Source organism: Scomber scombrus, chromosome 22, assembly GCF_963691925.1.
Source record: "Scomber scombrus chromosome 22, fScoSco1.1, whole genome shotgun sequence".
Taxonomy (NCBI): domain Eukaryota; kingdom Metazoa; phylum Chordata; class Actinopteri; order Scombriformes; family Scombridae; genus Scomber; species Scomber scombrus.
Genome location: NC_084991.1, coordinates 12,906,193 through 12,920,256, shown reverse-complemented (window position 1 = coordinate 12,920,256; position 14,064 = coordinate 12,906,193).

Genomic DNA, 14,064 nt, shown 5'->3' with positions numbered 1-14,064 from the left:
TCATATTCTCCGAATCTTACAGCATTGTTCTCTCAGTATGACTGTCGGCTTCAATGTATACTGTCGGGCCAAGTCCTACTACGCAGGTGTGTGTGTGTGTGTGTGTGTGTGTGTGTGTGTGTGTGTGTGTGTGTGTTGGTGTGTATGAAAAGAGGGAGGGCTGTCGGAGAGAAAGAAGCAGAGGAAGAGGAAAGTGTTGATGCAAGGGTGAGTATTCTCCCTCTTGTGTGTTTGAGCTTTTTTGTTCTAAGAAGTTCGCTGTGATCCCACATCGCCTGTGTAATGTAATGAATTATTTTGTTAGGTCGCCGCAAAACCTGTTCCCCTCCCCCTCAACCACACTCCATTTCTTTTATCGTGTACCCACTCTGTGTGATCTGACGCCTCTGCAACAAGTCTCTGTTGGGGGAAAAAAAAAAGAAAGAAAAAGGAGAGAAAACTAATGAGAAAAAGTCACCCGTTAAACAAACATGTGCAACCCCCTTTTTTTTTTCTTGGCCTCTTCTGTCCCCATCTTGTTAAAATCAGCCCACATTCGCTTTAATAAACAATACAAATGTGATGCTCTGCGGAGTATTCGCTTTGGTTTCCTCTTCTTCTTCTAAAATGCATCTGTAATGAGTCTTAAGAAATCTGATTTTTGGAGGCTAGAGGTGTTCAAACAGTTGGACTTGAATTTTTTCTGTAACCTACTTTAGTGATGTAGCCCCCCCATCCCACCACAATGCAAGTGTTTCTGCGCTGGATTTCTCCTTCAGAGTGACACTCTTTTACTGGATGCCTGCAGAGTTTGGAGAGCCATCACTCTGCGTCACGTAATTAGAAATGCAAAGGTAAGCCTCGGGTTGTTAATAATTCAGTCTGAAAAAAAAAGAAAGAGCGAGGGAGAAAGTAACGGCAGGCTTTTGTTTCATAATGCATCTCTCGAGCGAACTTTAAATTGGGAAAATTAGAGGAATAAATATGCGTCTGTTGTTTTTTTGTGCATTTAAAAAAAAAAATCCCAGCCTCAAGCTCAGCTAATTCTTCAGGAGTGTCTCTCTTCTCTACTCTCTCATTCTCTCTCTCTCTCTCGGTTTCTGCGAGAGTTGAAGCCCCCGGTTGCTCTACAAAAAAGGTCGACAGTGGTCTAAAGTTTCCCTGCACGGTGGTAAAAACATACATGCTATTGTGACTTTTGATCCCATATGTTATATATACAGTACACACACTTTCCTCTCGCTGAAGTGGTATTACAAAGGCCAGGTGTTGGCTGGAAAGAAAACGTCTGAGGGCAGGAAATCCCTGTTGACCTACTTTTTTAGCAGAGAGAGAAAAAGAGAGAGAGAGAGAGAGAGTGATGAAGAGCACGGAAGGGAAGAGGAAGTCACTGTCATTCATGTTACGCTTAATTGCTGAAGGAAAGGATCCTTTATAGATTTAAATAGTTTGTACTGAAAATAGCACACGGGAGGTCACATTTAGCTGTGTTAGCTTTCAGATCACTAAGTTTATATTTCTCAAATACGAAGTAGATGTGCACAAAAATGCCTCACATGTGATGACATAAGAGATTAGGAAACAGAGATTTTAACTTTTAACATTTATCGATGATTATTACTTAAATACGATTTTCCCCACAAACAAATGCATGCTTTAAAAAACAGATTTTTTTTATTATAGAGATAATAAATACAAATGTATGTATTGATTTTTCTCTCTCAAAAAAAATGCATACACCAATTCAGCACAATTCAAGTGATTTACCTCCTTAATTGTAAATGACTTTACATTATATGTTATATGTATTTTAACTATAAAGTGCTTCATATTTCAGTGTTAAATAAGTTGTTTAGAAAATGCAACTATTAGAATAATATTGATTACCTGAAAGTAAAATGACACAAAATCAATTGTTTTATGACACAGGATCATATTCTAATGATCATTACACTATATTATCATCATATATGGCTCTGCTAGGCTTTTATAATCATACATCTATATGTATGATTTAATATTAGATGGAGTTTGTGTTTAAGAGTGTTGCTGTCAGTAATCAAGCAATTGTTTTAATCACAGATTAATCACAATTCTTTTTTTTAACACATTTACTTTCATTCTAAAAACTACAAGAAGAGCAGCAAGTTCAAAAGAAAAGAGACATACGGCACGGCATTCGCACATACACACACACACACACACATGTTTGAAGTTTTTTGGTGGTATATTTGTGACACTGCCAGAGAACAAAAACAAAACAAAAAAAAAGGTGCTGATGAAGCAGAGCGAGAGAGAGAGAGAGAGAGAGAGAGCAGCACAATCAATACGCAAGATTAAAATGTCACTCATCGACATACGTTTGAAGTTTTCACTGTAAATCAGCCTCTTTATCTGGCGTTCTAGGTCACAGGGCAACAGTTAGTCAGACTGGCATTATGCAACACCCCCAAAATGCCACTTTATTTACTGTATATGCAGTGACATGAACAGGTTAAAGTGGTTTGTGTTGTTTTTGTTTGTTTTTGCAAGACACCGAAACCGCATCCTCGCCATCGTGAGACAGTAAAAGTCTCCACTGACATGCAGAGCAGATCTCTTGTTGTCAGGTCTGCAGCTTTTTCTAGGCGGCATTACCCAACATTATCTATCACTGGCAGAAAAATACACAGGCAAAAAAACAGCACTGCATGAATGTATTTCACATGTTTTTGGTCTTTATTAACTCATTTTATAAAAGATTTCCCTTGTTATCCAAATAATCTATAACATATTTGAGTTCCACTGTGTAACTTAAATTTGAGCTATTTAAATGTACCTTTTCTCCATGACATGATGTCATTTGTATATTCATCAACCACAATTTCTATTTTAGGATTTATTTATGTATTCTGTTTATTCTGTTCCCTCAATTACTAATTGCTACTAACGTGACAAATATCAATATTTCCCCGCGTGGGACTTTAACTTTTCACATACTGTATTTGAAATTGGTTGCGTTTGCTTTTTCGACTCCAATCTGCTTTCATGCAAATAAATTGAAGCATTGCATGTTCATCTAAGCGTTAAGTCGCTTTTTTAAGCAATTAGATGCTGTAAAACCTCTCAAAAATAGTGATTAAAAAAAAAAAAAAGACGTACTTTCTTATCCAGGTGAAACTAGGATTGTTTTATTTGTCGGAGAGTGGATTAGATTTAGACTTCAGCACTGTTACACAAATTAAAGTATAGGCCTACCACTCTCTCTCACACACCCCACACGCACACACACACACCTCTTCTCACAGAGCAGCCTGTCAGTCAGCTGAGGGGAGACTAAAGACCGTAGATGTGTATCACACATTTCGCCAGTCAAGCATTACGTCTGACCTGGTCGGTGAATGCTTAAACCCCCTCCTCTCTCTCTCTCTCTCGTCCCCCTCCCAATCCTACCACCCCAGTACCTATCTATCCCCTCTTTATACCCCCCTACCACCTCCCTCCCTTTACCCCAACTTCGTTATCTGCCTGTTTGGGGATGCTCAGCTCCTCCCCAGCCTCTTTGTGCTCGACGGCGAAAAGACTGGAACTTGAGAAAGTCCACGTTTGTGTCTCTGAGACGCTGTTGTCTCGCCTTGAATGGGCCTTAAGACCGACTTTCACCACTTTCTTGAAGGAAAAAGAGACCAAAAAAAAACCTTCTCCCTCCCTCGAACTCTGTGTACAGTACCAGTGACCTTGTGTGTTGGCAATTTCACATTAGTGGTACAGAAATATTAAATTTAAAAACATGATATTATCTGTATGTAGTGTTATCAGTGTCTGACACGCTTTAATAGCTCGGTATCAGCTTTTAGAAATTACTCAGTAGCAAACTTTTTTCCCCCCTTCGACAAAGAAATGTGCAGCGACTTCTGCGATCGGTGCGTCTTGTCTCAAGCACTTGTTGTATTCTTTTAATAAAAGGAACATCTAGAAAGATAAATATAAATGCACTCAGTCACATTTACACAATGTTAATCTTAGACTCATTTAATACAGTAATGAAAACTGTTTTCCACTTTTTCTTCTTTGAATTTTTAAAATTATACGTTTTCATATACTTTAAATTATTCTTTTTATATGTTAAAATCATGATAAAGCAGCTAAATAAGGAAATAAATGTAATTTTTCTAGAAAAAGGGGCTTTTTTAAAAACTACTTATCTTGTGTAATTCGGAAGTATGCAAAAACCTCCACCCTACACCCTTTTTTACGAAAACTGGGTGGTGTATTATTATTATCCTCTTTTCGACATTTTTTATTTGTTCTCGTGCCAACTGTTTGCATATGTGGTTGCTTGCTTCAGTAAGTTGGTGGTTTTCTAACAACTATTGGTTATTGACAGAAACGGCGAGAGAGAGTGAGAGTGTGAGAAGGTTCGGTAAGTGGAAAATGATGAGATGATAAGAGGCCTTGATGAGGGGCTTGATCGTGAGAAGATAGATTTGCGGTCTGGTGTGACCTCACGCAAGAGGAGAGCTTGACTTTTGCACAACACAACAGATAACCAAAAAAAAAAAAACCCAAAGAAATGAGATAAATAAATGAAAGTTAAGTCATTCTGAGAGAGCATACAAAGATTCACATTTCCACAATGCGGCTGCAGTCCCGATATGCCTCCTCTTTTCTCGATGCACCGCACATGCAGGACTGCATTCCACAGCCCGAGATAATTAAGGGTGAAAAATCCTTGTCATTGCAGGGGGAAGCTCTTTAGGTACCAATTCACCCTGATGAATAAAACCCTAATTAATCCATTTAATCTGCTGCATGAGATTATTCCCATTTTCACAACCATGCACTGTACACCGCCTGTCCTGAATAATAAAAGGTCTGGGGAAGAAAAAAAAAATTATATATATAAATCTATATAGGGGGGAAATTTCCCATCCAAACTTATGTGATAAGGTCTTGATCTCTCTATTATTTTGCCCTCGGTTTTACAGCATGTGCTATACTATTGAAAGTGTGCCATAAAAAAGCCAGCATGAAAGGGCAAAAGAGCAACAGTAATCATACTTGTCTTAGAAGACCTTCTGGCGGCATTGTGCTGCCCTCCATCGTATGTCTGCAGCCATTTTTCATAGAAGCTGTAAATATGACAAGAGCGGTTTATACGAGTTCCCTTGATTTAGAACAAGGATACAAGAAATGCTTCTTATTATGAAAAAAGAGGAACGTGGTGGGAAATCTCTTTTACCGAGCATTTGTTTTGTGTGTTAAAAGATGTGAAAATGTGATTTCTTAATTAAAAAATGAATAATAAACTAACAACACTCTTGACTCTAAGTGTTTTTTGTTGTTTTTTTTGTCATGTGTGCTGTTTTAAAATCGCATGGGTGTTGAGTAAAAACTATCAAATTAAAAAAGAAAAAAAAAGAATGAAAGAAATCACTTTTGTCACATAGGAAAAAGATGCAAAAACAATACCAGGCACACACACTACTGCAAATAACATTCTAAGTATGAAAGTGTGATGCAAAATGTAACTAGTTCCAGTGATTTTTAAAACCGTGGAGAATTCATAGAAAACATGCAGAGTGTGTGCACTCTCATGGCCGCCTCTTCACTCTTATGCTTAGTCACAGAGGACAGATAGGTCAGGTACTGTAGAAAGTGAGAAGGGACTAGTGTTTCTATGGGTTTGTGTCTTTCTCTGTGTGTGTGTGTGTGTGTGCCAGTGTGTGTGTGTGTGTGTGTGTATGTGCCTCTGTGTGTGTGTGTGTCTGTGTTAGTTTCTGGTGTTTTCTGTGTGTTTTAGGTTACAGCAGGCCAGCTCGCCTGCTCACGGTTGCCTCCAACTAGCCCAGATCACTTGCCTTGTCATCAGGCACCATTATATGGCTCCCTCTCAGGCTCCTTAAAGTCTGTTCCTTCAACACACACACACACACACACACACACACACACACACACACACACACACGGCACTGTATTCAATTCAGACTGTTTACTGGGGGAACTTTCAGAGAGTGACGGGTACCAAACTGCGAATGAGGCTTTTATCTGTATGTGTGTATGTATGCATATGTGTGTGTGTGTGTGTGTGTGTGTGTATGTGTGTGTGTGTGTGTGTGCATTAAATCAGAATTTCTGTGTCGACGTCCAGCAAGCAGCTTATAACTTTTTAACCAAATCACATTAATCTTGTTTATCGATACAGTTTTGCTAGTGAATTATTAAAAAGGGATGGCTCTGGTGATATGGCTCCGACTGAGTTTAATCACTCATTATAATCCACGGTGGATAAAATATTCACAAGCGCTCATAGAGGGACCAGCCTTGTAAAGACCTTATCACCCCCATATCTGGGAAATCGATATTCACACCCCATCTGATAAGCAAATATGTATGAAAAAAGAGAAGCTGACTGTTTGAAATGCTGCACACATTCATTAGAAGAGAGGAGGGGGGGGAAAGGGAAAAGAGAATTAGAGTTTAAAACAAAATAAAACCAGAAGCTAATAATCAGAAGTTGAAGAAAAGATGAAAAAATAAGATAAAAGAATTAATTGAAACTATATTTCTCAATCACTTTGACAGATAATCTCAATTATGGTGACAATCTGACTGTTTTACACTTAACACCAGCCAAAAAAAAAACATTTCTAAATGACACTTAGAGGCAATATTATAGCAAAGGACTGTGTGCATTATTGTGTGCGCTTTACAGTATCTATTAATATTGAGTGTAGACGAGCACGGCTGCGGAGAGCTGGATCTTATCAGCGTGGTGTAAACATATTTTGTGTGTTTTTCCTTTGGCTGCAGCGGTGATAAAGAGATGGGCGACGGTCCAGCGGTGGCAGAGAGGCTCTCTCAGGTTACCCAGGCTCTTCCCTCCGTTTGCTGCCGGCCAAATCTCCTGCAAACTTAACACCGTATTTTCACAACGCTCTGTTTTGAATGGGCTTCAAATCAATCAAAAACGGTGTAAACGTGTTGAGTAGATATCGACGTGACAGGGAAGCAAAAAATGTCAAAATAACTGTTAAAGGCTGGGCTGCTCTGCGTGAACAAATGCTTCCTGTGACCACTAAAAAAATAGTATAAGAATATGAAATTTAAAGTACCAAAAAAGTTTAGTGCTTTTTTTTTTTATCTGAAGGACTTTAACAATCTTTTTAATGTTCCAAAAAGCTGTGTTTTATGAATAAAAACAGGTAAAGCCTCTGTTGTTCATTTTTATTACTCTCCACCTGTTTGAAGTGTCATAGGCGGCTGTTTTGCAGTGAAACTGTCTGCACTGCAGTCTGTTTCTGTCCCCGAAGCTCATGGCTGCAATCTGTAGAGACGCTGGGCTCAAACACCACAGAAGAGACTCTGGGGTCATGCCAAGATGGTCTCTCTCTCTCTCTCTCTCTCTCTCTCTCTCTCTCTCTCTCTCTCTCTCTCTCTCTCTCTCTCTCTCTCTCTCTCTCTCTCTCTCTCTCTCTCTCTCTCTCTCTCTCTCTCTCTCTCTCTCTCTCTCTCTCCGTCTGTCCGTCTGTCCGTCCGTCTCTTCTCGCATCCGCGTCTCGCCAGCTCTCACAGCTTACCTAAACCACATGAAGAGCCTAAGAGAGGGTGACCTTATATGGCAGCTTTCAGAGAAACTCACGGACGTGTACACTTAGAGATAACCTTTTTTTTTTCTGTTTCTCTCCCTTTTTTTTTTTTACTCTAGCTTTATCTATTCTTTGAAATCTGATGTTTTTGCTCTTTATTTTCTGTTCTGTTTTTCAGTTGTTAATGAGACAGCGTGTGGAAATAGAGAGATAGTATCAGATCAGTGGGGCATTTTATTGTTGCGTTCAATGAGAAAAAGTCCAAGTGCAAACGCTGTTTGACAGGATGAATGTCTTCACTCGCAGTGCTGTGGTTACTTTGGTCAGTCCGAGTTTACTCGAGCTTCGGCAACACAACATGTTGATTCACTTTGTTGCTTTGCTTTACGTTTTAGTGCATGAATCACACAACTGGATTCAGAAGATTAATTAATAGGAAATTAAGGGACTTTCTTCATAAATACGTGAAAAAGGCCCGAATGAATAATCTGTGACGGTAAATGACAACGGTTGCACACGTATCACAGCATCGCAGGTCGACAGCAGGAGTGTGAGGAAAGTGTAGAGAGTGTGTGTGTGTGCTTGCGTGCATGTGTGTGTGTATGCAGCGGCACATATCTTATCACCTGTGCAGATTAAGCCCCTGCCTACGATAAGGTCCAACGACAAACAGGAGGATGGCGGCGCACGGAGCCCAGATAGGCGATTAGAGGGCCGTCGTGGCACAAGGAGGGGGGTTGGGTAGAGGTTGAGAGCAACGACCCCCCGTTTGTACGATAACTAACCCCGCCGTCGCAGGCCGCCATTATCGCTCTGCTCCCTGGCCTTCTCATAAGCGCCAGAGGTTTGACATCTACACTCCGCTGACGAGTCTCAGACCATATCTGTGAAAGGGAGCTCTGAGTCTGAGCTCAGGCTGCACTGCACGAAGGCCCAGTCTGTGCTGCTCGGCTATTGTTGAATCTTTATTGAGTCATTTATTCTGTAGTCTAGTCAGGCTATCTGATATTTTAATCATATACTAGCAAAAAGACATTTAAATCAGCATATTTCATTCTGCTGCCTTTGTATTAATAAACGTGTCAATCAGTTTGGAGGTGGAGGCTAATTTCAACTTTGTTTTATAATTTCGGTGGTAATGTTGGCCTTACTTTGCTTTGCACTTTGACCTTTTATGACACAGATAAACACGGAAATTATTAACTCTTCCACTCTAGAAGCACGATGCAAACACCCACTAAAAACGTGTGAAAAACAAACACATTAAGTATTTGAACTTTGTATCTGGGAAGGTTTTCTGTGCTACCTGAAATTCAATTCAAGACTAATTAAAATAATAATAATAATAATAACGATAAATATAATAAATGAAAGCTTGTGAAACCTGCCTGATTGTGAAACTACAAATGAGCGGGAGAAGAGAAAGCATGAAATTAATTGTCAAAGGTCATTAATTCCTAACGTGCTCAGTAAAGCAGATACAATGCAAACTGTACGACTCTGAAATGACTATAATGTAAACATGAAACACACACACACACACACAAAAACATGTAATTTGCACAGTAAAATAAAAGTGAAAATGTTCACCGTCGTGTTTTTTTAAAGGCTAGGAATGTGTGATTTGACATTGATTTGAGTTTCAATGCACTATATTTTGACGTCTGTTATTGTGTACATATGGATCCCATACTGTATATTTGCATTCATATGTTAAGGACACATGTACTTTGCTTTACCTTTCAACGTTAATGCATTAAAGTATCTGAGCACTGACTTATTATTAGAGGGAAAAAATAATTAATGATCATTTTCACAGGAGCACATCATTGCAATTATTTTTTTCAATAATTGTACCATTCATTAGTGCCATCTAGTGCCCACTACCCCAATATTGGGCATTTTCCTGAACTAGTGCATCCAGGTCTTCTTTACAAATGTAATGCAACCTACCACAAAACAAAACCCCCAACCTGGCTGCAGTCAGTGGGATGTTTCCCCCATGACACACTTCAAAACACTCTTGTTTTCCTTCAGGTTACGGGGCTCCTTCGTGTACAGATCCCATTCATTTCCTTCTCTTTTTCCTGACCCTTTGATAGTGATAGTGAACGCATATTGTGTGATAGAGAGAGCGTATCTTAATTGGCTGCTGTGCTATCAGGCCTGTTTGATAAGCTCCTTTTGTCTTGTCCATCGTTAGATAGCCAGCGTTGATGGGGGGTGGGGGGGTGGTTGGAGATCACGTCATCCAGAGACTCTCTCACGTTTTATCCCAGTGGTTTGGAAATGAATGAGCAGTGGGGGAAAAAAACAAAAAAAAAACGAGTTAAGATCATTACGTAGGCACACAGGTAATAGCTAGTGACACTGGCAGCTGTGCTCGGCGCAGTGACAAAGTAAGGTCTCATCACTTCGTAGTATGATAACCATCTTCTGTGAGATTGGACCGAGACACACCACTCATAGGTTAGGGTGTTAAGAGATAGAAGCCACAGAAAGATAAAAACGAAGAAAAAAAAAAAATTAAAGGGGGGGGGGGGGGGGGAAATTAGTGAGTTACTTTCTCTTCTGTGTTTTTTGATGTATGCCGTTGCCAGCTGAGATAAGACACAGAAAAAGAACATCCCCACATATTTGTCTTTATATGAATGAGTGCCTATAGGTGATGTTGGTCACAGTTTAATGGTGGGTGCAAAATTGAAAGATTTGTTTCCTGGTGCAATGATTCACAAAAGCGCATGCAAATTAATACATGTTCTTAGAAAAAGTTGAAGAACAAATCGTGTGGGTTGAGCCCCTTTTTATACAGTTCCGTTTTGTTCACACTGCTTTTTGCTGTCTCGAATGTACAATAATACCTCAAGTAAGAAAAATGTGCCTTTAATCAATTGTACAGCCATTCAGGCATATTGAAAAAAAACTGTAATACTTATTGCTGTATTTTAAATTACTCTGCACTGCTGCTGCCAACCTCTTGGCTCAGGATGGTGAAAATCATGTAAAATTTCAGTTTTAGTACAAACACTAAATACAATACTTTTCAATATCTTTACTTTGCATTTTTTTTAAATGATGACAAACTTCTCAAATGAGTTGCAAATAATAACAAAACTTGCCTATAAATATTGTAAAATCTTAAATAAAATGTAAAGAATTTAAAGAATACATGATGAAAGATATTGGGTATTGTCGTAAACCAAACAAAAATGTATCACTTATGTCACACTTGTGTCACTTAACTCTTTGCAGATGTGCTCAGTGTCAACATTTTGCGACTTCCAAGATGATAATTGTTTTCTCATGATGTTGATAATAAATGTAATCCAGGCGACATTATGTCATGTTCAAAACCTTGTCGAAAGTTAACAGTTTGACTAGCGTATCATTTGTTATTGCGCACTGGCGACCAAACTAGCTTCCCTTCTGGGTATTCATAAAGTTATCTATCTATCCGTCTATTGAAAACATAACTTCTGAGAGACAGGGTTGCACTACTAGAGACTGAACATGGGTCTCTGAATTGGCGGGTAGTTTCTGTGGGAACTGTAACTTTAATTCAGGCTGCATTTGGTACAAATTTGTACCTTAAACTGTTTCAGTTGAGGCTCAGTGAATGAAAATGGAAAAAAAAAATGCTACATTAGGTATTACACGTAGAACAGCCTTAATGTGTGTTATTGATTAAATTGATATAGTAGTAGTTTTGGTGAATTTTACAGTTTTTCAGAGTCAGAAATACTTTTTTTCATTTCAGCCAGACTTTTTAGGTATTTGGTGCAATCTGTAGTTTGTCAAACAGAAATATCAGGCTGTTTTGACTCAATTTTTAAGTGTTTACGGGCTCAAATAACATAATCATGATCCTATAGGCATGCAGGAATTAAGCAAAACTAAGCAAGTAAACAAAAGTTGGGGAGAGAGAGTTTTTTTCAAGCCCACAGTCTCAGACTTCTTCAACTCCTGACCAACACTATCAAAAACTACTTTGGTACTGCTTTGTTTATGATCCATCATATTGCACTTTAGCTTGTTTGTTTGGTAGGGAGACAGCCAGCTATTGTTAAGTATGGAGTTTGAATGGACCCAACGAATATAATGTCATGTGATTGATCGAAGAGAAAGCCGAAGAAATGGTTCCAGTCATCAATCCTATCTGTGAAAAATGTACTTTTCAGCACAATATTTCTGAGTGTGAAAGTGACTCATCTTCTTCTGTGCAATTCAAAATTCGTGGAAGAGAAATCCTTGCTAGTAGCCCCACCGACGACGATGAGGTGGCCTGCAACCTTAAGAGTAACAGCAGGAAGGAGTGAGGGAGGAGGGAGGCGCGGGAGTATCGCTGAAGCTCCTTTCTTTTTTAGATTTTCAAATGGAAACATGTAGGTGAGATGTGAAAACAGCGTTGCTTTTAAGTTCTCTGTGAAAAGTCATGACAGTCATTTGGATCAGACCTGTTGTCTTCCTGTGACAGGCCTGGTAGTTTCCTCACTATTCATGTGGTTGAAACAGGAAACAAAACAGTGGCGAACTTACTGCCGCATATGACTGCACAAGAGCGACTTCATTTGGACGTATTTATGTTGTCAACCCGACATTACAATGAAAAAGACACAAATGGAGGCTAATTAAACTGAAAAAAGCACAAAACTCGGCAGCAGTTGTTCGGTTGAGAATCACTACAAAGCGTTATGACTAAAGTCTGTGTTACCCCTTTCTACCCACACTGCTGTTATGTCTTAACTCACTCTGAATAAGTGCATTAACTCCACTTAGACATCTCATGTTATTGGTTCACAACATTAAATCAAATTAAATGAAAATATTGCTTTACAGAGGACTCTTTATTATAAAAACAAAGCAATATTTCACTAGTAATAAATCATTCATTGTGATATAATAAGCTGTTTGCTTAAAAATGTTATTTTTTGTTTTTTAAAGCACTCCGATTAAAGTCATAAAACAATAAAACACGCAAAAAACCTTTCAATGTACAACAATACATGATGCTATTCCTTTATTTTAAGCCTATACATTACATTATGCCATTAATAGTCTTTTTTAATATGTTGTATCTATCTTTTTTTATATTTTATATTTTACATCCTCTATTTTGCTTCACTTAGAAATTCACTATCAGTGCATAATGTAAAATAAATGCAACAGATGTACTTGTTTATGTTAAATAAAAGGCTGTGAATCGCATCGACTTGTGTACTTAATAAACACACTGGTCTGAGATATAGAATCAGTACAGGAGAGCAGTATTATAAACCACCCCCACCTCAACCCTGGCGATGGGGAGAGGGGGGAGAAGGAGGAGGAGGGGGGGAAGGCCTGCGGCTCCCACCACCTCTCCCTCCCTGCCTAGCTCTCCCAAAGGAGCAGCCATGGCGATGGTGATTATGTCACCACTTAGTGAACTAACTGACACTGATGGGTTTGAAATGCACTCTGCGTCCCAGCGGGCCCCTGCTCTCCCGCTCCACCGTCCCCCTCCCGTCCCCCCCCCCACCTTCCCCTCATCCCCGGGTCTGTCAGGCCCCTCTGTGCTGGGTGTTGGGTTACCCCGGAGTGACGGCAAGGCCAAGTTCAACAGCAAAGCCAGCCAGCAGCACTCTGAAGAGCCTGTTTGCCTGTTTGAAGGAGAGGGGAGATGGGGAGGTGGGGTGGAGTAGGAGGCTCTTCTGAATCACTTCTGGACCCCTTCTGGTGCACCACGATCCCCCCCCCCCATTCCCCCTCCCACTTCTTCCTCTGCCTACAGAACCTCCTCATCAGAGTACTATGAATTATTACTCATTTGAAAAGTTATATTACTTTTATCAGTTGCTAATACAACGGTTTCACTCACTCCACCGTGAAGAAATTACCTGAACATGACCGAAAGCTCAGTTATTGAGAAAAATAATTCATCTCATCCTCATCCCTACATTTGTGTGTTTGCTTGTTAGCTTCAGTCTGTTATTTTGTTGTAGGCTTAACACATTAGATTGACACGCTAGCTAACATCTAAGCTATATTCTTAGCTTTGTAAATCCATGTACAATTTTTGGCAAGGAATATATGTGTGTTTTGTAAATTTGTATATTATTATCTTTACTAAAAGGTCTGATAATATAATTTTAGTCCTCCGAAAATCATTTTAAAAGAGCATTTGTCCAAAAGGAAGTATTCTTTAGTCACAAAAGGCAGCTAACACTTGTTGATACATACGTACGTCATTTTGCATGAAGTGTGCAATGATATTTATGCATTAAAAAGGTGTGCTAATGACAAAAAACTAACACCCAAAAAGCATGCTCACTTCTGGAGTACTTCAGGTAGCTGTTAAAAGTTGGTATTAACAGTAGCCCGAATGTGCGTCTCTTCACAAGTGACAAAGCAGCGACTGTGGTCAGCTTGAATTCACCAGATGAGTCACAAACGTATATGCATTTAGCCATATTTCCTAATATTTTGAAAGTATGTACGTGACTAGGTAGTGAGGTGTGATTACTGGTGGCTCCATCTGATG